The 27,779-nt window shown below is 35.2% G+C and overlaps 3 pseudogenes across 1 annotated transcript; all 3 read left to right on the forward strand.

Moving 5' to 3' along the window:
* LOC148583339 (uncharacterized) overlaps positions 1 to 9,873 on the forward strand; it is a 52,833-nt pseudogene extending 42,960 nt beyond the window's left edge.
* On the forward strand, positions 7,910 to 9,626 carry LOC148583340 (uncharacterized; annotated as a pseudogene). The gene is made up of 2 exons (XR_015909325.1): positions 7,910 to 8,107; positions 8,346 to 9,626. The product of XR_015909325.1 is annotated as an uncharacterized LOC148583340 (transcript).
* LOC148583341 (cuscuta receptor 1 pseudogene) lies at positions 9,813 to 10,565 on the forward strand (annotated as a pseudogene).
* Positions 10,566 to 27,779: the final 17,214 nt, after the last annotated feature.

Genomic DNA, 27,779 nt, shown 5'->3' on the forward strand with positions numbered 1-27,779 from the left:
AGAGACACTTAAGTTTGACTGTTTGAGGGATAAATGTGCTTTTGCTCCATGTGAAAAGCCAAAAAAAAAAAAAAAAAAAAAAAAAAAAAAAAAATAGTGGGTTAGAAAAGTTGACATAATCTATTAATGTGCCATGTCAATGCAATCAAAATATAACATGTGTACAATAAATTTTTTTAAAAAAGACTAAAAAATATTAAAAATACGAGTAGAAAATGCAACATAAGGCGTACGAAACAAAATTTAAATTTGAATCATGTAAAAAAACATCCGCCAGTACTGTAAGATTGTAAGGATTACTTCAAGGTGTACAGCAATAGCAATGCACACTTCATTCCGAACATGTTCGGAATATCTCTTTTCCATCGGCGAATGCCATGTCATCTAATATCTAATATCTTCTTCCCTCTTTTACATAGTTCTCATAAGACTCTAGATAGTAGAATATATATATTTGACGCAGGATAAGGGCACAATTTTTTTGGCATAACTTTGACATAACTTTTCTCTTATTTTTTATTTTTTAAAAAACATTAAAAAAAAAAAAAAAAGTCTGAAGCAATAACATCCTATGTAGTCCTTTTTTTATTTGATATTTTTTTAAAAAAATAATAATATTTTCTTCATATTATGAAGAAAAAGACCATTTTTTTATTAAAAAAAAAAAATTTTGCCAAATAAAAAAAAGACCACATAGGATGTTGCTTCAGAAATTTTTTTATTTATTTTTATTCTTTTAAAAAAAAAAATTGACTACATAAGAGAAAAATTGGGCCAAAATTGTGTCAAAAAGTTGTACCTTTATCATTTCTCTATATGCTTAAGCCCCTGCACTAAGTCATTTTTAAAAAAAGTCGCACAAATTGACAAGGGTTACACTTAGATATATCAAACCACAATTGTGTTGCAATTAAGCCACTTTTTTGTCATTCTTCCAAATATACCCCAAAAAAATTAATTTTGATTAAATACTAAAATATATTGAGTAAGGTTGGATTAGTATAGAAAGAACTTGCACGAAATTTTGATTTTTTATTATAGTTTTTTTTCAATTAAAATTTTATTTTCTTTTAAGAAAATAGGGGTATTTCTCAATTTTTAGATTTTGTCTATTCGTAGACCCTTAGATTTTCCATTTTTCAATTTTGTCTCCCAATTTCAAAAATTATAACCCCCCTCCCATAAGGAGCAAAAGACCTTCCAAAATTTGCATTTAATTTCAATTAAATAATAATAACATAAAATTTCAAAATTAATTAAGGATGAATGATTTTGTGAGAAAATAAATTGAAGTTGAGAAACAGATCCCTTAAATATATAATCTAAGCTCCAATGGTGGATAATGGTTATTAGAGATAAATGTAAAATTGGTTCATGTGGTTTGGAGTTTTAACAAATAACTTTCTAAGTTTTAAACAATGATTTTAATTCATCATCCGAAAACATTCTTTCAGACGAAGTCATTTTCTACTTGAGAAAAACAAAAAGTACCATTATAGCTCTCATTTTAGCTTTTGTGGGTACCAAATAGTGGTATTTTAATTATTTCATTAAAAAAAATAGACTTTTAGATCTTTTAAGATAATTTTCTCAAGCATACTTATTCACTAATAGTCTCAGCGATGTTGATAGGTTACAAGGAGAATTACTAATCCAAATAAGACTATTAAATAATCTAATTACCAGACTAGGACTAATTCTATTAACTCACTAGAACTCTTAACTCTACTAATAATCGGAATCAAACTCCGTCAACTCTAGCTTGCAAGACCAAAGATTTATGATTACATCATTTTCTTTCCCTAACAATTTTCTAGTCCCTAAGAAAAATTTTGAAACTAAATTACTAGACAATGAAAACCCATTAGCTACAATAAAAACTGATAAAAAAAAATCAGCCTTTGCCCTATTCTTGTCCCCGCTCATGCCATGTTTATCAACATTAGGCTTGCTTTGTCAGATGCCATTTGAAGACTAACGTTGCCTTTTTCCCTCTTTTACAAAACTCCTTGTCCTTCTCGTTATTGGACCTTCTTTTTTTTTTTTTTTTTTTTTTTGCATTCTCCGGTAGCAAAACAAAACAAGAACAAGAGCAAACTCTATTTTTTTCATTTTTTCGTCTATGGTGTTTGACCATTATGAGTTCTCTTTGATTCTCAGTACTGACGGAGAAAATGCCTTGCCTTCATGTACACGCATTCTTTCCTGATGTTCTGCCTAGAATTGCCTATAAAAAGGCAAGCCAACCCTTGCCTCGGTCGCACTTGAGCACACTCGCGGCAATTAGCTTATAGAGTTTCTAGGTCACCATCGCTTTGCTTTCTTCCGCAAGTGGAGGGTTCGTGGTTTCTTTTGATTTTTGAATGTTAATGATTGCTATAAAAAACAATCAACCTAGCTCACTTTGATACCACTTGATGTGAACCCACTACTAAAAGAGTAGATTTGTAAGGAAACTTAGACCTTTGGACAAACACAAGGAGATAATTTTCTCAAGCATACTTCTTCATTAATATATAGTCTCCTCTTTTAATAGATGAGCAATACTGATAGGTTCCAAAGAGAATTATTGATGAAAGTAGGTGACGCCGGGCAGAACTAGGATTGTTCTGACAGCGTATAAAAGTAGCAGAAACTAAGATTTGAAGATAGAAAAGGGAATTCAGGAAGAGAGAAAATAACAAGTAGGGAAGAGAAAATCCCTAAGTGCCCCAAATAAGCAAACAGAGAAATAACTCTGAAAGACTTAAATTTAATTGATAGTATAAACTGGATTGATAAACAACAAAGACTAGATGCCTTTATATAGGCTAGGCACCTCCAAAACCAACAAGGAAAAGAAAAAGCAAACTTAATTGGAAAAGGAAAACAAATCCTAATAGGAAAAGGAAAAGCAAATCCTAATAGGAAAGGAAAAACCCAATCCTTATTGAAAAAGGAAAACTAAAACATAAATAATAAATCTACTTTATTATTATTATTCTCCTGCATCAGTCTCCCCGGGTTGGAAAGAACTCGCCCTCGAGTTCAAGTTGTCTTGGTCTGCATCAACAAAACATGGAGTCAAATGCTTCACATTAAACACATCATAGGTCTTTAAATGACTTGGAAGACGTAGTCGGTATGCATTGTCATTTATCTTTTGCAAAATCTCACAAGGCCCAATCTTCCTCTCTCGTAGCTTGTTATACTCACCAACAGGGAAACGATCACGTGTGAGTACAGCCCAAACTAAATCACCAACCTCAAAAGTTACCTTGCGTCTATGGCTGTCGGATTGTGCTTTGTACTTAACATTGCTATCTTCTATCGCTTTCTTGACCTGGTCATGAACTCCTCGGAGATAATTTGTCATTTCATCAGCCTTAATACTCAATCGACCAATACGGGGAATAGGTGCTAGGTCAAGCACTCCCGATGGGTTTTGCCCATACACAATCTCGAAAGGGCTCAACTGAGTCGTTCTATTCTTGGACCGGTTGTAAGCAAACTCTGCTTGTGACAAAGCCAGGTCCCACTGCTTTGGTTTATTTCCAGCTAAACTCCTTCAAAGATTCCCCAAGCTTCGATTTACCACCTCAGTTTGACCATTTGTTTGGGGGTGGTAGGCACTACTAAAATTAAGCTTGGTCCCCCATCTTTTCCCACAGGCTCTTCCAAAAATGGCTCATGAATTTTGTATCTCAGTCCGATGTAATAGATCTTGGAACCCCATGCAAGCGAACAATCTCCCGAAAATACAAGTGAGCAATTCGGGCGGCATCCATCGTCTTCCGACAAGCAACAAAATGGGCCATCTTGGAAAAACGATCAACCACCACAAGAATAGAATCCATGCTCCTTTGAGTGCGAGGTAACCCCAAAACAAAATCCATGCTGACGTCAAGCCATGGGCCGTCAGACACAGGTAATGGGGTGTATAGACCTGCATTTGTGAGGGTCCCCTTAGACCTTTGACAAATAAAACACCGTTCCACGTAACGGGTCACATCACTAGTTAACTTGGGCCAATAATAGTCTGATGAGACCAAGGCCAAGGTTTTGTCTCGCCCAAAGTGACCTTCTCCATGCAACTCTCGTATTATTTGCTCCCTCAATGAACTATCCGGAATGCATAGCTGTAAACCTCGAAATAGATAACCATTAAGAGTAACATAATCACTGGGCTTACCTGCAGATAACTCAGCAAATATCTTCCCGAATGAAGGATCTTCCGTATACAACTCTTGGAAAGTGTCAAAACCCACAACTTTGGTATGCATGGTAGTAAGGAGTGCAACTCTCCTACTCAAAGCATCAGCAACTCGATTCAAATTTCCTGATTGGTGCCGTAAAGAAAAAGTGAACTCCTGAAGGTAAGCGACCCATTTGACATGTCGGCGACTAAGCTTCTGTTGGCCATTGATATACTTGAGGGCCTCATGGTCAGTGATAAGGATGAACTCCTTCTGCACCAGGTAATGACGCCAATGTTTCAAAGATTGTACAATGGCATAAAACCCCAAGTCATAAGTGGAATAGTTCTTCTTGGACCCAGACAACTTTTCACTGACAAATGCAATCGGACGTCCCTCTTGGCTTAGGACACCTCCAATGCCAACGCCAGATGCATCACAATTAACTTCGAAAATCTTCTCGAAGTCTGGAAGAGCTAGAACAGGTGCTTCCGTCATTTTCTTCTTCACCAATTGAAAGCTTGCATTGGCTTCTTCAGTCCATTGGAAAGTCCGACCCTTTAAGCACTCCGTGATTGGTGCAATCAATGTACTGAAATTTCGGATGAATCGTCGATAGAATGATGCCAATCCGTGAAAACTTCGAACATCATGTAGACTCTTGGGTGTTGGCCATTCTAGAATTGCTGTCACCTTAGACTGATCTGCATGAACACCATCAATAGACACAACATATCCAAGGAAAGTGACAGTAGTAGTAAGAAAGGAACACTTCTTCCGATTGATATATAGACACTCTTTTCGTAGCGTGTTAAGAACCTCCCTGAGGTGTTTTAGGTGTGTCTCTTGTGAGGAGCTATAGATGAGAATATCGTCAAAGTACACAACAGCGAACTTCCCCATGTAAGGCCGCAACACTTGATGCATGAACCTCATGAATGTACTGGGAGCATTGGATAGCCCAAAAGGCATGACCATCCACTCGTATAACCTATGATGCGTTTTGAACGCTGTTTTCCACTCATCTCCAGGCCTGATTCTGATTTGGTGATACCCGCTTTTAAGGTCAATTTTGGAGAAAACCTTAGAACCCGCTAACTGATCTAGCATGTCATCTAAGCGAGGAATCGGGAATCTATACTTCACTGTGATTCGATTGATGGCTCGGCTATCAACACACATACGCCACGACCCATCCTTCTTCGGAACTAAGAGAGCAGGAACTGCACATGGACTCATGCTCTCTCGGATGTAACCTCTTTCTAGCAACTCTGTCACTTGGCGTTGCAATTCTTCAGATTCCTTCGGGCTAAGGCGATAAGCTGGACGATTGGGCAAGCTTGACCCCGGCATGAGGTCAATGTGGTGCTGTATATCTCTCATGGGTGGTAAACCAGGGGGTGGATTCTCTGGCATCAAATCAGCAAACTCCGTAAGCACCTCTTGTAACTCTATGGAAACTTCATCATCTACGTTGTCACCTTCTTCACATGGCATCAAGGCGTATACAACTCCCTCTTCTTCTGCTTCCTCTAGGAATTGAGATATTGATAGGAGATTAGTGCCCCTTTCAATCACTGGTCCATGAATGACTCTTTCTCGTTGAAGTGCTAATACCACCTTCTTTCCCTTGATGCTCAAGGTATAGGTATTTCGTCGTCCATCATAAATAACACTTCGATCATACTGCCAAGGTCTGCCTAATAATAAATGACATGCATCCATAGACACTACATCGCACCATGTATTATCAAAATATTTTCTACCAATTGAAAAAGAGACCAAACACCTCTTATCTACTGTTACCTCACTCCCTTTTTTTAACCATGACAATTTGTATGGTTTTGGATGGCGATCAATCTTCAGCTGAAGCTTCTTAATTGCTTCCTCTGACACCACATTCTCGCAACTACCATTGTCGATAATAAGCTTGCAAACCTGCTCTGCAATTGTGCATGTGGTATGAAAGATATTGGTTCTTAACCATTCTTCTTCAGAATCATCTTTTGGAATAAGCAAGCTTTTTCTGACAACAAGAGTTTCGTTCCCATCTCCATACAAAATATCTCCATCATTACCTTCATCAAAAATAGGATCTCCGATGTTGACTTGCTCTTCTACTTTCTCATCCTCAATCAAGAGATTCTTACCCGTTCTGCTAGAAGATTTTCGGCAATCTGTCGATCAATGATCGGGCTCCCCACATCTAAAACAACGAATGTTGGAATTGGAACTCTGACCTTGCGTAGATTGAGGATTAGGACGAGGCTCTTGAGGACGAGTTCCTCGTGTATTTTGATCTCCTCTCGGTGTAGATCTGGTATTATTCCTGGCCTGCTGCTTTTCTACAGTCAAGGCACGTTGGTAGGCTTCAAAAACCGTCCAAATGGAGTGGAGACTAAGGACGTTTTGTAGGGACTGCCGCAAACCGCCTAGGTACCGCGCCACCAACTACTCCTCAGTCTCTGACAAGTCGTTCCGAGCAACCAACTGGTAGAACACTTCAGTGTAATCATCAACAGATCTCGCACCTTGTCTCAGCATATGAAGTCGCTGAAATAATGTCTGTGTGTATCCGAAGGGTAAAAAGTTTCCCTTCATCTTCTTCTTCATCTTCTCCCAATCACAAATCTTTGGCTTGCCTTGTCTATCTCACGATCGCTTTAGCTGCTCCCACCAAGCAGATGCGCGACCTTTTAGTTTGATGGCGACAAGCTTCACCTTCATACGATCTGGAACCTCCTTATAATCAAAGATCCTCTCTACCTCATGCAGCCAATCAATGAAGCCTTCGGCTTGTAAAGTGCCTGAAAATTCTGGAAGCTCAACTTTGAAGCCTAAGTCTCCATGCCGCCAATCCTGAACACCCTGTTCCCGACCCAGAACAGGATTGTGATACGGGTTCTCAAAATTGGATTCTGAATCACGATCATCCATCTCGCGATCCCTCTCCAAGTTTTGCGCCACTAGACGCTGGGTTAACTCCGCAACCTGACTCTCCAAATCTTAAGTCCTCACATCTCGTACATGGTGTTCAGGGTAGGAGACTTCCTCATTCGGAACCTACCCACGCCGACCACGACCACGACCTCCAGCCATAAAAACTGATGAAAAATTCACCCCAAGAAGACGCTAAGCTCTGATACCAACTGACGCCAGGCAGAACTAGGATTGTTCTGACAGCGTATAAAAGCAGCAGAAACTAAGATTTGAAGATAGAAAAGGGAATTCAGGAAGAGAGAAAATAACAAGTAGGGAAGAGAAAATCCCTAAGTGCCCCAAATAAGCAAACAGAGAAATAACTCTGAAAGACTTAAATTTAATTGATAGTATAAACTGGATTGATAAACAACAAAGACTAGATGCCTTTATATAGGCTAGGCACCTCCTAAACCAACAAGGAAAAGAAAAAGCAAACTTAATTGGAAAAGGAAAACAAATCCTAATAGGAAAAGGAAAAGCAAATCCTAATAGCAAAGGAAAAACCCAATCCTTATTGAAAAAGGAAAACTAAAACATAAATAATAAATCTACTTTATTATTATTATTCTCCTGCATCAGTAGGACTCTTAAATTATCCAAGTACATGACTGATTAATTAGGACTAGGACTCCTAATTCATGCTCATAATATACTTGATGAACGCCAACCAGTCACGAGTAAAAAATTTGGTCATCTATTTTCAAAGCTAAAATAAGTTGCAATTGAAATATAATTTCTATTTATTATCAGTCAGCATGACATTTTGAAGATTTTATTGACACTTTATCTCTCTTCACTTATGGCAGGTTTGTCTAATTTTAGTAGGTTGGAGATTTTAGATTTGAGGTACAATTCTTTCGGTTGAAGTATTTCTCCATATATCGGAGCACTTTCTTCTTTGAAGGCTATATCATTAGCTAACAATAAGCTCAATGGCACTTTACCTAAAGGTAAGAATCGATTATAAAATCAAGTGTTTATAATTTGTTAGTCTTACCTATGTAATTAGTTATCTACAATTGATTAAAAATGTGATAAAAGGTGAAGGACCATGGCTGATTTAGCTCAACAATTAACCATTCATTTTTTGTTTTAAAAAATCTAGTATTTAAAACCTGATTTTTCTTGTTGATTCTTAGAGTGGAACATAATTAGGATAGTCATTTCTAATATTATTCCTTTTGACAGAGCTGTGCGCACTAAAGAAGCTTGAAGAGTTAGAACTTAATGATAATTTCTTTGAAGGGATCCTTCCAACATGCCTAAACAATATGACATCTCTTAGATTGTTAGATATATCTACCAATCTATTCGTTGGAAACATCTCTTCATATCTGACAGCCAGCCCCACATCACTTGAGTACATTGTTCTTGGTTATAATCATTTTGATGGTCTACTCCATTTTGCCATATTTGCTAATCACTCTAAGCTTAAGGCCATTCAATTAGCGAGTGAAAACAAGTAGTTTGAGATAGAAGCTGAAAAATCTGGGGGCTGGGACCTCCCGTTTCAGTTAACAACCCTTGTACTATCTAACTGTAATCTGAACAAGCTCACAGGAAATATTCCCGAGTTTCTCTTTAACCAGCGTGAATTGGAAATAATTGACTTGTCTCACAATAAGTTGAGAGGAAGCTTCCCCATTTGGTTGGTTGAAAACAATATAGGATTACAAGTGTTAAATCTTCAGAATAATTCTTTCATGGGTACATTTCATTTGCCATCAGATCGCTACACAAGTATTTGGTCTATAGATGTCTCTGACAATTACTTAGGTGGGCAACTTCAAGTAGATATTGGAAAGATAACTCCAAACTTAGAATCTCTAAATCTTTCCCGAATTCATTTTGAAGGTTATCCTTTGTCCTCCATTGGTGACATGAGTCATTTGGGGTATTTGGACTTGTCATTTAATAATTTCTCGGGAGAGGTACAAATAGAATTGATTGCCAATTGCACCTCCTTGACATTTTTGAAGTTAAGCAATAATCGCTTTAGTGGCGAACTTTTCTCAAACCACTTCAAGCTGGAATCTTTATATAGTCTGAAATCAAACAACGATCAGTATACGAGTACTCTACCAGTTGTATCCTTGCAATGGACTAATCTAGTGTCATTTGATATTAGCAACAACAACATGTCAGGAACAATTCCTGAAGGGATTGGAAATATGACAAATTTGAGGACTCTAATCATGAGAAAAAATTCTTTTCGAGGTCGTATTCCTTGTGAACTAGGTTCATTTGAATTTGTAGACCTTTCTCACAACTCACTTTCAGGATCGTTACCTTCTTGTTTGAATCTACAACATGTTGAGCACCTACTTTTGCAAGGAAACAAACTTACAGGACCAATACCAAAAGTTGTTTTCAATTCATCGTCTCTTTTGACATTGGACCTTAGAGGTAACAATTTTTTTTGGCAGCATCCCAATTGAAATCGGTGCACTTTCTAACTTAAGAATCCTTTTGTTGAAGGGCAACAATTTTGGGGGTATAATTCCGAAGCAGCTGTGTTGGTTAAAAAAGATAGGCATAATGGATCTTTCCATGAACTCTCTTTCTGGGACAATACCACATTGCTTTCAGAATATATCATTTGGAAAGGTACTTGTTACTGATCTTGTATATAACATAGGTCTTCTTCAATTCCGGATGATCCATATAGGTTCCACACTCCAACGGCTCTTAGAATGGGAAGGTGAATTCTATGACATAGATCAGGAATATAGTCAACAAGTTGAGGTTGATCTTATAACAAAATACAGCTCTAACTCCTACAGTGGTGATATCCTAAATTACATGTCTGGATTGCATTTGTCATGCAACAAGCTAACAGGTAGAATCCCACAGGAACTAGGAGAGCTATCTTCAATTCATGCATTGAACTTGTCTTACAATCAGTTGACAGGTTCCATTTCACAAACATTCTCAAATTTGGCCCAGTTGGAGAGTTTAGACCTTTCTCACAACAATTTGAGTGGAGAAATTCCTCCGGCACTGATTGCTCTAAACTTTCTAGAAGTGTTCAATGTGGCTTGCAACAACTTGTCGGGTAAAGTTCCAAACATAAAAGCACAGTTTGGAACATTTGAGAAAAGTTGTTACGAAGGAAATCCGATTCTTTGTGGAGAACCATTAGATAATAGCTGCACTAGAGAGGACGAGTCACATCCATCACCAAAAAAATATCCAAATGCAAGTGAAGGGAAATGGCATGAAGTAGATCCTCATGACTTCTTTGCAAGCTTTGTCGGATCTTATATTATTTTATTCTTGGGTGTAGCTTGTCTTCTTTATATTCATCTTTATTGGCAACAACAGTGCTTCAATTTAATTGAGGATTTGAAGTACCGGTGTTATTATCCTGTTTTTGATACCTCGAAAAGATTGTCAAACAGTCTATAACTTTAGATATATTCAGATTCCAAGGACATATTTGGTGGTGGTGATTAGAGCTAGCCATACACTTGATTATGAATAATGGTTATTGTGCTCTAATATGAGACAAGGTGTTCACTTACATTTGCTTTCTTCTGTATTATAATTCTTCTCATTTCATATATATATATATATATATATATATATAAAAACATTATACTAAAAGTATGAATAGACTTATAGACTTATAGGAACCTTTTTTTGCTAAACGTGTGATTGTTGGATTTCCTTGAGCCTTTTTGTTTCCTTTGGTCATAAAATTAAGAATTACATGGGGTATGATTTTTGGTGTTACTTGTCCTGATCTACCCTTCAACGGAAAAGGTATGGAGAGACGGATGGTAATTGGGTTCCGACAAAAGATTCTAAACCTAAATTATAGTCCGGTCAAATTCAGATTTTTATGTATATATATCTAATTTTGTATGAACTTATTATAATTTCAGGCTGGGTATATTTAATAAGGTATTAATTATCAGAGATTCAAATAAGCCCTCCCTTATTTTGAGTTTTTTTCTTTTTCTTTTTCTTGGTGTTCACTTATTTTGAGTTTTTTAGAATACTATGTCAAAGCATATGCATGCTTACACCTCTTTAACAATGATAGGATAATTATAAATATTAATTTATAAGCAATTATTTATAAATTTTTATACTTGGTTTTTTCTATTGCATTTGATTAATATGGAAGTGTGTCCCGAGGGAGTCTGAATTATATATCATGCTAAAATTGTTTTATCAAATTTTAATTGTCAAGGTATAATAGAAAAGACAATAAATAGGAATATGAATAGCGTCTTATATAAATTGAGTTTTATGGGTTTTGTAGTAAAAATATTGAACTTTTTTTTTTTCTTCTTCTCTCTCTCATGTAATCCAATTACCCAAATTCCAGCTTTATTTGCACCAAATTCAACGAAACTCTTTTAATTTTGCAATTCCTCTACCATTTCCAGGGACAGTCCTCAGAGCGAAGTTGACTTTCAACTCTTCCCTGATGTTTCTGCCCTAGTCCTTTCACGATATAACATTGATCTTTCACCCTCCACCTAAAGAGAAAAGTAGAAAACCCATGTTGCTTCTTTTTTCCTTTTTTTTTCCCTCTTTTTTTTTTTTTTTTTGATGAAAGAAAGTGGGAATGCATTTTAATGCTTCCCCATTTGTTCCCAATAAATATCGCATTTTTTTTTTTTAACATATTCGCATAAGAGAGAATAAACATCACATTTGCTTTAGCGTCATATACAACTATACAAGTTCACCTTTAGACTTTTCAAAAAAAATAATTTATGTTGTTCACTTGGGACAACAATAAGGCCTTGGGTCATACTTAAAGACCAATTTTTCCTGTATCCAGTCTTTAATTTGTGGGCCGGGTCAAAGGGATATTCTTCTAAAGAATTTATCCACATTTGGGGTAAGAAAGGAACCCTTCTGTTGTAGCCACTCAAGGTGTTGACTCACGCAACCATCCTAAACCATAATGGGCTAGTTGTTGATCCAATGGACCAGCCGAAGCGCATCTCATTGGCGAACGTTTTCCAAGATTTCAACTTTGATGATAGGTTTCGTTGTCAAAGTGGAAATTGAAGTCACCAATCATTTCAAATTGGAAAATATGGAATTCAATAACGTGGGAAATTAAACTATTATTTAATTATAACCATAAATTTTAGTAACCACTTATACTCAACTGTTCGATCAAAGCTGTCTTCAAAGGGTAGCTCAATTGGCTTGGAACTACGCCCCATGAAACGGAGGTTATTAATTCTAATCACTCTTTCCCCCTCGCTTTGTATGGACACTTCAAAAAAAAAACACTGTCTGATTGCTTCAAACTTCTAACAAGGGGTCACTAGACACTAGCACTCTACAACCCAATGCATTAGAGTATACACACAAGTGCATATATACACCCAAGCATTGTTTTAAAAAAATAAAATGTTTGATGTGTGTTGGACATTACAGATTGAGATCTCCTTAGATTTTCTAAAATATGAGATTCTCATAATTTAAAATCTCAGCCCTCCATTTCATATAACGGTCTTAAACAAATGTAGAAGTTTGTGTGTTACCGAGGTAAATAATTTTAGTTTTCAACATGTCAAATCTACTTGCCTCGGTAATACAAACTTCTACATTTATTTAGACCGTTAGATTAAATGGATGACTCAGATTTTAGAATATGAGAATCTTATATTTTAAAAATTCCGAAGAGATCCAAATCCCTTACTTATAAATCCAAACTTGATTTTCTCTTTTTTCCATGTGAGATTCTTTCTTTCAACACTCTTTAATACTTTCCATTTAAAACATTCTCAAACCACGAAACGTACGTGGTTTTAAGGGTTTGTTACTCTAAGTTCTTGGATCTTCTCTTTGAAATTTATTCGGAAAAAGTACACTTTACCTCCCCAAAGTTTGAGCCGATTTTTAATTCGACCCTCAATATTTCAATTTTTGCAATACACCCCCCAAAGTTTGATTCGATTTTCAATTCGACCCATAATGGTTCAATTTTTGCAATGCACCTTCCAAAGTTTGAGCCGATTTTTAATTCGGTCCCTAATATTTCAATTTTTGCAATGCACCCCCCAAAGTTTAAAATTTTTTCAATTTCGCCTCTCCGTTAGTTGATGTCATTTTATTAGACAGAACTGTGATCATGTGACCCATACGTGATCACTTAAGCCCATACTTTTTCCAAAATGCCCCCACCCACACGATTAATCATTTATCCTCACCCAAGCTCACGTGCGCCTACCCAAGTTAGCTCACCTCACCATCACCAACACACATCTTACCTCACTTAGAGCAACTAGGGTTCTTGCGCTGAAGAGAGAAAGCATGCTGGTTCAAGGGCAGACGCAGACATGAGTGAGAGTGGATCTAGGTTGCACTGAAAGAAAAACGATGGAGTCTACCTCAAGTCCTGGTACATTGCTTGGTTCCACTCAAAGCGGAGCTTCATCTTCACCGCAACGGCTTCGCTATTGTGAGCAGCCAATGATTGTGAAAACAGCTCAAAGAGAGAAAAATTTTGGGAGAAGGTTTGTGGGTTGCGAAAATTACAGACACCTCATTGTGTTCTCCAAATTACACAATCACAAAAACCTTGTGTAATGTGGTTTTTGGGAGGACAATGTGCTTTTTGGGGGAAAGAATGCAATTAAGTGATCACATGCGGGTCATGTGATCACAGTTCCGTCAGATAAGATGGCATTAACTAACGGAGAGGCAAAATTGAAAAAAGGGGAAAATCCACTTTACCCTCCTAAAGTTTCGGGGGTTTTTCAATTTAAATCCCAAAGTTTAAAAATTGGCAATGTACCCCCCTAATGTTTCAAAATTTTTCAATTTAAACATTCCGTTACTAATTTCCATTAAATTGGACGAAAATTTTATTAAAAAAAAAGAGCCTGAGGCTAATTACGTAATTTCATAGATTTCCGTCCAATTTGACGGAAATTAGTAACAGAAGATTTAAATTGAAAATTTTTTAAACATTAAGAAGGTACATTGCCAATTTTTAAACTTTGGGGTTTAAATTGAAAAACACTTAAAACTTCAGGGGGGGTAAAGTGGATTTTTCCCATAAAAAAATTGGGGAAAATCCACTTTACCCTCTGAAGTTTTAGGAGTTTTTTCAATTTGAACCCCAAAGTTTAAAAATTGGCAATGTACCCCCCTAATGTTTCAAAAATTTTCAATTTAAACCTTCCGTTACAAATTTCCGTTAAATTGGACGGAAATTAAAAAAAAAAAAAAAAAAAAAAAAGCATGAGGGTAATTACGCAATTTTATAGATTTCCTTCCAATTTGATGGAAATTAGTAACGAGAGGTTTAAATTGAAATTTTTTGAAACATTAGGGTGTACATTGCCAATTTTTAAACTTTGGGGTTCAAATTGAAAAACACCTGAAACTTCATGGGGGTAAAATGGATTTTTTCCGAAAAAAATTTTAAACTTTGAGGGGTGCATTGGAAAAATTGAAATATTGGGGGTCGAATTGAAAATAGGCTCAAACTTTGGGAGGTGCATTGCAAAAATTGAAACATTGGGAGTCGAATTGAAAAATTGGCTCAACCTTTGGGAGGGTGCATTGCAAACATTGAAATATTGGTGGTCGAATCAAAAATCGACTCAAACTTTTGGGGGTAAAGTGTACTTTTCCCTTATTTCTTTATTATTTCTTACAAGTGGACTTACATCCCCTAAGGCAATGAGTCTTGGTGGTGATTATATGGAAAATTCATACCAGCTGAAGTTATATTATCCATTTAAATTTTGTCACTAAATACTTATGATTATGAATTGATGTTGTCCAAAAGTTTGAATTGTGCATATCTAGTTAATAAATTATAAAATACTATTTTTCTTCTAAACATATGACTTGCATACTTGTTTTTTTTTTTTTTTTTTTTTTAATAGATTTACTACAGGTTTTGAAAGCTTGTCAAGATTGGAGAACCTGGAGACATTAGATCTTAGTAAAAACAATTTCAACATAAGAATCATAGAATCATCAAGTGCAGTCAAATCCCTTAAGAATCTGAATCTTGCTGCAAATAAGATAGAAGGATCCTTTTTCTGCCTAAGATATGTTGATCTTTTGTATTACTTTATAGACTATAAAGTACTATTTTCCTTCTACATACTACAAAGTGCATAGTTTTTATTTATTTTATTTTATTTTATTTCATTTTTTAATAGATCTACTATAGGTTCTGAAAGCTTGTCAAGATTGGAGAACCTAGAGACCTTAGATCTTAGTCAAAACAATTTTAACATAAGAATCTTGGAATCATTGAGTGCAGTCAAATCCCTTAATAATCTGAATCTTCTTGGTAATCAGATAGAATGATCATTTCTCCCCAAGGTATGTCGATCTTTCGTATTACTTTATAGACTTTAAAGTACTATTTTTCTTCTATATACAACAAAGTGCATAGGTTTTTTTTTTTATTTATTTTTATTTTTATTTTATTTTAATAGATCTACTATAAGTTATGAAAGCTTGGCAACATTGGTGAACCTGGAGACCTTAGACCTTAGTCAAAACAATCTCAACTTAAGTGTTAGTTTTTATTTGTCAGCTAATATTTGATGATCAAAATGATGTTCAAAGTGCCAAATCTACATGGGTGTCCGGACAGGATTCATAGCTGTCCGGACGAACATCAGTGCAGAAAAATAATTGTTCTACCCGAGAGCTTCGTTTGCAAGCCCATCTGCATTGTGTTCGGACAAGATATATGAACATGAAAACCCAAGAGCCTCATCTGTTATCTCGTCTCCAAGTCGTCCAGACACACGGCACCAAGAGACGCTACGAAGCGATGTTGCCCTAAGCCCCGTCCGGACGAACATACTCCCCGTCCGGATGGCCTTCTACGAGAATTTAGTTTTCGGTGTTTTACAAGCCCCATCCGGACGAGCCCACCTACCGTCTGGACGGCCTGTAGCTTCTACGTCTATTTTACAATGTAATTGAGTTCTAACAAGACTAGGAGTCTTTAGACTTTATATATAGATCTCTACAGATATGTATAAGTACGAATTTTCATGAGAAAGTTCGAGAGAGGCTGTGCTAAGAGAGAGTTTATGATGTGAGATAAATCATCCCTCTTAGAGTATTTGTTAGTTAGATTTGTGTGCTTCATCGAGAAGTCTATCGGAAGGGTCCGATAAAGGAGAATCACGTGTAAAAAAGATTGTGAGTAAGGAGACGAGTTGGAGGCTTGTCGATCTTACAAAGCCAATGACTTGCAAAAGGTTGTAGTGTTCCCCATGTCTGTAATCTCGGAATATTTTCTTATTGTGATTTCTTGGGTTTGGCTGTCGCTGAGAGATTTTACTTTTAGAACAATTTCTAAAAGTTTTCTTCTTCATCACCAAAATCATTGTGTCTGATTGATTTACTGTTTTGATTATTTTGGTGATTGATTGTTTATAGATTGCTATTTATTAATTCCACACATTGTGTGATATACACCTGCTTAGTGTTTTTCAATTGGTATCAGAGCGAGTTCACTCCGTGAATGATCAAATTCTTGAGTGTGATCCTTGTTTCGTGTCTAAGATGTCTTAAACCCTTAACACTGTGCCTAATTTTGATAGATCTAATTATGGCTATTGAAAATCATGTATAAGATTTTTCTTTAAAATTCATAGATGTTTGGTCTATCATTGAATTTGGATTTAAAGCTTCAGCTAAGCTGACAGCCGAATGGTCTAATGTTGAAAAACAAACTCGTATGGCTAATGACAAAGCTGTGAATGCCCTATGCTTGGCAATTTCACGAACTTAGTTCTCTAGAATTTCAAATTGTTATCGTGCCAAAGATGCATGGGAGATCCTAGAAACTACTTATGAAGGAACTAATCTTGTTAAAATTTCAAAACTTCAGATGTTAGTTTCTTAGTTTGAGGGTATTAAAATGTTAGAGGATGAGACATTCAATGAGTTTTTTAGTAAACTTAGTGAAATTATAAATTCCATGATAAATGTAGGAAAGAAAGTTTCTGACACTAAACTGATTAGAAAGGTTATTAGATCACTCCCTGAAAGATTCAAAATGAAGGTAACTACTGTTAAGTCATGCACTGATCTTGAAACCATGAGGATAGAAGAGTTAGTTAGTGCCCTTCAGACTTATCAGTTTTATTTGCCTCAACCAAGGAAAAATAAAGATCTTGCCCTTAGAACTCTTAGAAAGAACTCTGACGAGTTATCTGATGAGGAATCACCAGATGATGAAGAACTTGCCTTTATAGCTAAAATGTTTTATATGAATGAACATAGAATTTCCAAGAGATTTGGAAAACAAAAAGAAAACACTTAGGAGAAAAATGAAAGAGACCCACGTGGTCCAAAATGTTATGAGTGTTCTGGCTATGGTTATGTGCGCAAGGATTATGCTAATCTCAAGAGTAATAAGCCAAGAGATCAAAAAGCTTTCAATATTACCTTGAGTGACACCGATGAGGAAGTCCTAGATCAAAATGCTAATTATTTAGTGTTTGATGTGTCTTATGATTTTGATGATTCTAAACAATCAGATGTACAGTGTGCATCTGATAATGAATCAAAAATGGTAAGTGATCTACAAAACTCCTTTGGCAATTTGATGGAAAAAATTTCTATGCTTAGAAATACAAATTTGAAAATTGTTAAGGATCTTTAAAATCTTGAGCTTGAAAGGGATAATTTATTGAAATCGTTGAGTGATTCACATGCTGTTTGCAACACTCTTAAATCTAAAAACCATGTTTTAATTGTTAAGAATAAATCCCTTCAAAATGATCTGGCTAAATCTAGAAATCACTTGAGTAAATTCTCTAGTAAAAAGTTTAATAAAATGCTGCTTTATCAAAAGCTTTCTAGTGACAGATCTAGTTTAGGATTTGATAAAATTGCTCATATGTCTTCGAATCTTGTTTTAACTTCAAAGACAGTGTTTGTTAAACCTGTGAAAGTAGAAGAAGTTGTTGTTAATGGACTTCAAGCACCTGCTCAGACTCTACAAGGAAAGAAAGGTAAAAAAATTCTAGTTGATCCTCATGCAACTTACTTTAAGCCTAGAGTCATGCATCCTCTTAGGAAAATACCTTCTCAAAGGTTTGTCCCTACATGTCATCATTGGGGAAAAGTTGGTCACATTCGACCCAATTGTTTTAATTTGAAACCTTATGTGCATAAAAATGAAAATTGATTTGTCTATGACCAGAGAGAGTTGGAAACAATTGATTTCTCTCACAATAAGTTGAAAGGAAGCTTTCCCATTTGGTTGCCTGGAAATAATTCAAGACAACAAGTGCTGAATCTTCAGAGTAATTCTTTTGTGGGTAAGTTTCATTTGCCACCAAATCGCTACAAAAATATTTGGTTTATAGATGTATCTGACAATTACTTAAATGGGCAATTTCATGAAAATATTGGAAAGATAACCCCATACTTGCGATATCTAAATCTTTCGTGAAATCATTTTGAAGGATATCTTGCATCCTCAATTGGTGAGATGAGTAGTTTGGAGAATTTGGACTTCTCCTTTAATAATTTCTCTAGAGAGTTACCAACGGAATTTGCTGCCAATTGCACCTCCTTGCTTGTTTTGAAGTTATGCAATAATCGCTTTGATGATGAATTATTCTAAAAGCACTTCAAGTTGCAATGATTATTAGTAATGAAATTAAACAACAATCAGTTCAGAGGTACTCTACTAAACTAATGTATTTGGATATTAGCAACAACAACATGTCAGGAACAATTACCGAATGGATTGGAAACATGACAATTTACAATCTTCCTCATAACTCTCTTTCAGGACTATTACCTTCTTCTTGAGTCTAAAGCTTGTTGAGCACCTACATTTGCAAGGAAACAAACTTAAAGGACCAATACTGAAAGCTTTTTTTCAATTCATCGTCTCTTTTGACATTGGACGTTAAAGATAACAACTTTTTTGGCATCATCCCTGATGAAATCGATGCACTTTCTAACTTAAGAATACTTTTGTTGAGTGGCAACAATTTCAGTGGTATAATTCCAAATCAACTGTTTTAGTTAAATAAGTTAGGCATAATGGATTTTTCCAAGAACTCTCTTTTGGGGACAATAGCGCATTGCTTTCACAACATGTCATTTGGAAAGATACTTGTTACTGATCTTGTCTATAAAGAATATTATTTTATGTCGTGGTTCATGCCAATAGGTTCCACATTCCAAAGGCTCTTGAAATGGAATAGTTAAGGGTGTCAAGGCGGTTACGGTTAGCGGTTATTGCCAATAACCGCTAACTGCCTAGCGGTTAATCACCGGTTAGCGGTTAATGAAATATATAACCGCCCGCTAACCGCTTTTTCAAAATTGTGCTTTTTTTTTTTTTTTGCTTTTTGGGCATTTTTGGGCTTTCTTTAGGGCTTTTTGGGTGTTTTGGAGCTTTCTTTAGGGCTTTTTGGGCCTTTTTGGGCTTCTTTTTTTTTTTTCCTTTTTTTTTTGTATTTTTAGTCTAATAATGCTTTAATTAAATTGTAGTTATAAGTAATATATTGTTTAATTCAATTGAATCAATTGTGATTATCATTGTACATGAATCATATGATTAACTTGTAGACTTATGACTTATGACTTATGAGTTATATCATATTATATATGTATTATTTATTATTATATAATCATATGATTTAATGATCAATTCATCAAGTGATATAAACATATCAATTATAGTGATAATATATAAATTACTAAAACTATAATGATAATACTTTAATACTTAAATTATGTTTATAAGTAACACATTGGTCATTGTTTAATCCAATGTTAATTACTTAATTTGATATTATATGAATCATATCATCATTGTACATTAATAATATGATTCACTTGAAGTCTTGAATAAAGTATTTGAATTATCATTAAATCATATGATTAAGTATTGATATTATACATTTATATTATTCATATGCATATGTAGACTTATATAGACTTATAACATACATTGGAAATAAGTATCTAGATATTTAATTGTTGTATTAGTATGAATTGATATACTTATGAGTTATGTTATATATATATATATATATATATATATATATAATCAAATGATTTAATGATCAATTGATCATGTGATATAATCATATAAATTATAGTGATAATATATTAATACTCAAATTGTGATTTAATTATTTTTAAAAAAAAATTGTGATTTAAAGATCAATTGATTTTATGATATAATCATATAAATTATAGTGATAATATATTAATACTCAAATTGTGATTTAATTATTATTTTTTAAAAAAATTGTGATTTAATGATCAAGTGATTATGTTATATGTATAAATAATTTTATAATTATAATTATAAAAATATATTATATAAAAAGGCGGTTAGCGGTTACGATTAGTAAATCCAATAACCGCTAACCGCTAAGCGGTTAGCGGTTAATACAGTTAAGCAGTTAAGCGGTTAGCGGTTAGGGTTAGGCGGTTAGCGGTTAGCGGTTAGGCGGTTAGCGGTTAGCGGTTAGCAGTTATAGTGGTTAAGCGGTTAGCGGTTATAGCGGTTAGCGGTTATAGCGGTTATAGTGGTTAGCAGTTACCTTTAACCGCCCGCATTGACACCCCATAGGAATAGTGGAAGCTATAACATGGAGATAAATTATGGTTTAGGGTTTTAAGTACGGTTGGTTTAATTGAGGATTTTAAGTACGGTTATTATTAGGGGTGTCAAGGCAATTACGGTTAACGGTTATTGCCAATAACTGCTAACCGTAACCGTCTTAGCGGTTAGTAGATCTCACTAACCGCTAGTGAAATAGATAATCGTCCGCTAACCACTTTTTCAAAATTGGGCTTTTTTTGGGCCTTTTTGGGCTTTCTTTAGGGCTTTTTGGGCATTTTTTTGCTTCTTTTTTTCTTGGCCTTTTTGGGCTTTTTTTTTACCCCTTTTTTTTCAGGTATTTTTAGTGTCTTCTTGGGCCAAATTGCTATAAAAAGAGCCCATATTGAAAAATCAAAAGTATTTGACCCAAAATTTACATTTACTTGTACTTTAAAAAAATTTCCTTAAATATTAAATCATAATTGGTTAACTTTTTTTTAAAAAAAAAAAAAAAAAAAAAAAAATTCAACACAACATATAAAAAAAAGTTCAGAATTCAGACAACTGTCACAACATATTAGGGGTGCAAAGGCGGGCGGTTTTGCTAACCGCTCTAACCACTAACCGTTAACCGCTCTAACCGCTTAACCGTATTAACCGCTAACTGCCTAACCACTATAACCGCCTAGCGGTTAGCGGTTATTGGGTTTACTAACTGTAACCGCTAACCGCATTTTTATATAATATATTTTTATAATTATAATTATAAAAATATTTATACATATAACATAATCACTTGATCATTAAATCATTTGATTATATAATAACAAATTATACATATATAATATGACATAACTCATAAGTATACCAATTCATACTAATACAACAATTAAATATCTAGAGACTTATTTTCAATGTATGTTATAAACTTATAAGTCTATATATGTTATAAGTCTATATATGCATATAAATAATATAAATGTATAATATCAATACTTAATCATATGATTCAATGACAATTCAAATATTTTATTCAAAACTTCAAGTGAATCATATTATTAATGTACAACAATGATATGATTCGTATAATATCAAATTAAGTAATTGACATTGGATTAAACAATGACCAATGTGTTACTTATAAACACAATACGAACGTCAACTACTTAGGCCTTGTTTGGCTGGTCACTTTTTTGTTTTTGTTTTGAAATTCGTATTTTTTGATTTTGTAAAAAATTTTGGTTCAGATTTCTGAAATGTAAAAATTTTCATGTTGAAGATAAAGTACAATTCTAGTTTGAAAACCACACTTTTTTTGGGTATTCACAAATTGTTGGTTGCCTTAAATGCAAATGATTAGTCATTGATGACAAATAATTTGCATGAGATGTTGTCAAACATGTCACATTAGTTAAGTGCCAGAAGTTAAAGCAAATATAAAAAAGGTGCCAGTGGCACTAATATTACAAGCCAATTGTTCTTGGAAATAAGCAAATATAAAAAAGCAAATATAAAGGTGCCAGTGGCACTAATATTACATGCCAATTGTTCTTCGAAATAAGCAAATATAAAAAAGTGCCAGTGGCACTAATATTACATGCCAATTGTTCTTGGAAAATAACATAATTAAACAAGCCGACAAACCCATAGAAACATGCTGAAAAAACAAACAATGCCATAAGTAGCATTAGAAACGGTCCAACACTGGACTATGCAGTCAGCATGCATACAAACTTAAACCACAAGCCCAACAACATAATTACAGCTTCTCAATCCAAGCCTTCTTCCTTTCTGGAGGTAGTGCAATAAAACCATTACGGACATTCTCATCCCTAAAGAGCTCAAATGCCCTAAAATACCTATCATCATATAGGTTGGGGGCAATCTCATCCAACATGCCAATGGCCCTACTCATGCCATTGGAAAAAGATGCGCCACTACCCCCAGCACCTGCACTACCTTCCCCACTACTCATTCGCAGTTGATCTTGTAACAAGATTTCTTTCTTCAAACGGCTAACCTCGGTAAACTCTTTTAATGCATCACTTCGAAGAGAATCTATATGAGATTTACCCTTACCTTTCCTCTTGTTTTCTGTGCTAGGCCCAGAAGTATCAACTGGACGCTTACCACGTCTGTTACCCCCAATGACTATACCCCTATTTTGAGGAGGAGGTTGGCCACTCCCCTGACTCGAACCACCCACAGAACCAAGAAAATCCCCACTCACATTGTTATCAACAACCGCATTGGTTGCTTGACTAACATGCATTCCAAACCGCAAGAGTTGCTCATTCAACTCGTCCTTTTCGTCACTACTCGGTGGTGTCCTAGCGGATGAATGGCGGAGGACCCCAGTGGCTGTTGAGCCATTGAAGAGTAGACCCAACATTTCGTAGTTTGGACAGCCCTTCCTTCGAAAACGACTAGCCTTCGGCTTGATCTAGGACAGACGAAAAAATAAAAAATAAGAACGCTTCTGTGTGACCTAAAATTAGAGTGTGGGAACTGATATATTAGGCAAGGGTTACCGAACTTTACCCTAAGATACTACTGCCACTGGGTCTTCGTCCCCTGGACTGTGTTTGATACTGGGTCCCAACCAAATCCAGTTCTGTGCTGGAGGAGGTCAGAGAAGTCACGGTGGTTCATCCTAAGTCTGGAAAATTTAGTCCGACACTGGACGGTAGTGTAGGTCCGACCGGTCATTGTAGAAAGCTGGGAAGCTATAGGCGACCACAAGTTCATATTAACTGACCCATTCACTATTCTCCCCGTATTGGACAATTCGACCAGCATTTGCACAAACATATGTTCAAACTCAGGAGACCAAAGTGATGGGTCCTCGCCTTCAGCGAGTTCCATCTATGCATAAATATACCAACGTAAAAAAAAAAAAAAAATTCGCTTTCATGTTTACATCTTATGAAGAATTGCATTTCACTGCCAAACAAAACAAAAAAACCCGAATAGCTCGTGTGAGGCATACCTTACACCTTTTGTAGGAGATGGGTGTCTCTGGATCCCGAGATCGCTTGCTACTCCTTGTCCAATACGCCTGCACAAATATAGGTCACAGTGTGTGTAAATGATATAGAAACTAAACAAATTGAACGAAAAAGAGCATAGAAATTGAGAGGGAGCGCAATTATAACCTTCCAAGACCGTGTCTTAGAAGGGGTGCCTGTGTCCGTAGATGCTGAAATGATACAGGGTCGCCGTTGCTTACAAGGTGACTGCGGAATAGTTGTAACGGAGTAGCTATCAGAGGATTTCACAGACCCCTCTGAAGAAAGGTCTATGAAGATGGGCTTCTGCATGTCGTTGTGGAGGAGGATTATATGGACGGGTGATTACTATTCACATATCAGCTCAGCTCCGGGGAAAGTGTACTAGGTATTGATGAGGACTCCATTAGCGCGCGGCTCGGGGTGGAAGAAGTTGAGGGCATACGTACTGCAGAGGACGCTGGAGAAGACGGGTGTAATTGCCCATTGAAAAAATGCATCGCAGCTCTCGTTTGCGGAGATAAGCCAAAATGGTTCAGACAATAAACAGATCAACGATGATTGAAAGGGCACGTTGTGCTCACATATCTGGTATGGACGGCCCACATTTGTTCAAAAAAAAATGGACGGTCTGATGAGCATGCACAAATCAAGATGCCACTAGACATACGCGGTTCGCAATTCACGCAATGGGTGTGATTCGGTGTGGTGTAGGTGCATGGCAAAAGTCTGCGCGAGTAGATCACATACGTTTGTTAGGCACAGGTTACATGATGGGTGAGGTGGCGTCCATGCACGAGTCGATGGTCAAGAATTTCATCCCTTTACCGTGAGTGCAAGTCCATCCTAAAATTCTCTAACTCTGAAAACGGACGGTCAGATGAGGTTTGAAAGAAATCGGACGATGCTCAGCTAATGTTGGAATTCCCGCACATCAGTTTTGCTTTTTGTTGGATTCGCCAGCTTTCACGGCAACCAACGCATGGAGAACGTGCGTTGGTTGCCGTTGTAAATCTTGTAGTGGATTTTGTTCCTTCTTATTAACTTTTGACAGCAGTGGCGCATGATTCCATGGGTCGCGGATTTGAATGGAATTACAGGGACTTGCAACATGTCATCCTTAGCATTACCGAATACCGACTGACGGTTAGGATTAAAGCACCTTATTTCTTACAGATGCATCTCGTCTCCCAAGCCGAGTTCAGCGTGACATTGGGTACAGGTGGTTTTAATTTATTGTTGCAGAGCCGCCTGACTTCAGTTGATCTTCACGCCAAGTAGTAAATCCGCTGCAGTGGGTTGGTGTGTCGGTGCGTGTGAGTCGGTGGGCAGTAATTATTGGGCCTTGTTTCTGAACCCCTGTAGGTACTATAGAACACTGGCCTTAAAATCAAGGCTGGTCGTGCTTGGGGTTCGAGTGTGCGAACGGGCCGGTTTTGGAATTTGGACCTGGATCACATTTTGGAATTAAATTCCAGTTGGGTTTTGTGACGAACGAGCCAAACACCAAATCTGCATGGGTTTTTTAAAATATCCAAAACAAAAACAAAATCTGGCCCATCCAAACAAGGCCTTAATGTTTGTTGCTTTTGTTCTTGACCCACGTTCCAAGATAAGGGTGTTAATGTATTAGTTGATAAAATGCCTTGGGCCTAAGCAGGCGGAAGGCATAGTGAAAATAGTGAAATCCCACATAAAACGTTTGATGGACCAATACAATAAGTTTAATGCTAGTGAGTCGTCTACCATTCAGGCAAATGTAGGAAGTTCAAGTGGTAATTTGAATGTTGGTTGTGATGTCTTGGAAGATAGCGACTACCAATTTAGGAAGATGTTTTCCCAACACGTTGAGGAAGAGGATGATTTGGCATGTAAGTCGGAGTTTGATCGGTATTCATTGGATGAGTGTGAAAAAACAATAAAAGATTTTGATATTTTAGGTTAGTGGAATGTTAATGCGTCCAAATACCCTATCTTCGCATAGATAGCTCGTGATGTATTTGCCATTCCTATTTCCACTATTGCTTCTGAACCCGCATTTAGCACCGGTGGACGTGTATTAGATTGCTTTAGGAGTTCATTGTCTCCACTTACCGCTGAAGCCTTGATTTGCACACACGACTGGATAAAGAACCGTCTAAGCGATGTCGAGTTAGAGGAGTTTTTGGCAGAATTTGATGAGCTAGGTAAATGTTTATAAATTAGTTATTTGCAACTTCATTTAGTTTTCATTATTTATTAATTTATTCTAATTATTTATTCATAGATGTGATTCAACCTTCAAGTTCAAATGCTGCTTCATCTTTTGCCTAGAGGTTTGTTAGTAACGAAGATTATTATTTTTTGAATTGTTATAGTATTTTAATTACAATACAATTATATTAAGCACGTTTTAATATGTGTACATGCTTGTGCCTTAATATTATTATGTTTAATATTATAACTTTTCTTCTTTTGATGTCCACAGAATTTGCTAGAGGACCAAATGAGAGGATTGATGAAGTTTTAATGTTTTATTTGTATCATTTAATGTTTTATTTGAACTTATTTTATATGCTTTGTGTTGAATTTTTTATATATATATATTTTTTTTATATGTTGTGACAGTTGTCTGAATTTTGAACTTTTTTTTGTATGTTGTGTTGAATTTTTTTTTTTTTAGAAAAAAAAAAGTTAACCGCTTATGATTTAATATTTAAGGAAATTTTTTTAAAGTACAAGTAAATGTAAATTTTGGGTCAAATATTTTTTATTTTTCAATATGGGCGCTTTTTACAGCAATTGGGCCCAAGAAGATATTAAAAATACAAGAAAAAAATGAGGGTAAAAAAAGCCCAAAAAAAAGCTCAATTTTAAAAAAGCAGTTAGTGGGCGGTTATCTATTTCGCTAACCGGCGATTAACCACTAACCGCTAACCGCCTAGCGGTTAGCGGTTGCGGTTAGTGAAATCTACTAACCGCCTTTGCACCCCTACAACATATAAAAAAATATATATAAAAAAAAGTTCAACACTAAACATATAAAATAAGTTCAAATAAAACATTAAATGATACAAATAAAACATTAAAACTTCATCAATCCTTTCATTTCGTGAGATTTAGGGTTGGGAAAAAAGAGATGAATATATAGAAGTACAAAACGACGTAGTTTTGCCTTCTATATAATATTTTTTTTTAAAAAAAAAAAGGTTCAAGGGTAAAACTATTAACTATCAATGATTCAATTTAAAAAAAATTGTTACAAATGGTTCAAAAAATTCAAAATTGTTCAAAAAATGGTTAATTTTTTTTTTTTTTTCAAAAAATGGTAAAATTTCTTTTTCTAAAAAATGTTCAAAAAATACATTAATACTTCAATTGTGATTATAAGTAACACATTGTTGAATCTAATGTCAATTACTTAATTTGATATTATATAATCATATAATCTCATTAAATTATATCATATGATTAATTATTTAAATTATTATCATATTTACTTATAATCTTTTTTCTTTGAATTGAACTTAATATCTAATGGTAAATGGTAATGTTCAAACTCCTAAGTCTTAAATTCCTAAAGTATCTAATAATGCTTTAATTAAATTGTAGTTATAAGTAATATTGTTTAATTTAATTGAATCAATTGTGATTATCATTGTACATGTGAGTTATGTCATATTATATATGTATTATTTATTATTATATAATCACGTGATTTAATGATCAATTCATCATGTGATATAATCATATTAATTATAGTGATAATATATAAATTACTAAAATTATAATGATAATACAGTAACACTTAAATTGTGTTTATAAGTAACACATTGGTCATTATTTAATCCAATGTCAATTACTTAATTTGATATTATATCATCATTGTACATTAATAATATGATTCATTTGAAGTCTTGAATAAAGTATTTGAATTGTCATTGACTCGTATGATTAAGTATTGATATTATATAGACTTATAACATATATAGACATATAAGTTTATAACATACATTGGTAATAAATCTCTAGATATTTAATTGTTGTATTAGTATGAATTGGTATACTTATAAGTTATGTTATATTATA

The sequence above is a fragment of the Corylus avellana genome, chromosome 10 (assembly GCF_965113065.1).
Source record: "Corylus avellana chromosome 10, dhCorAvel1.hap1.2, whole genome shotgun sequence".
NCBI lineage: Eukaryota > Viridiplantae > Streptophyta > Magnoliopsida > Fagales > Betulaceae > Corylus > Corylus avellana.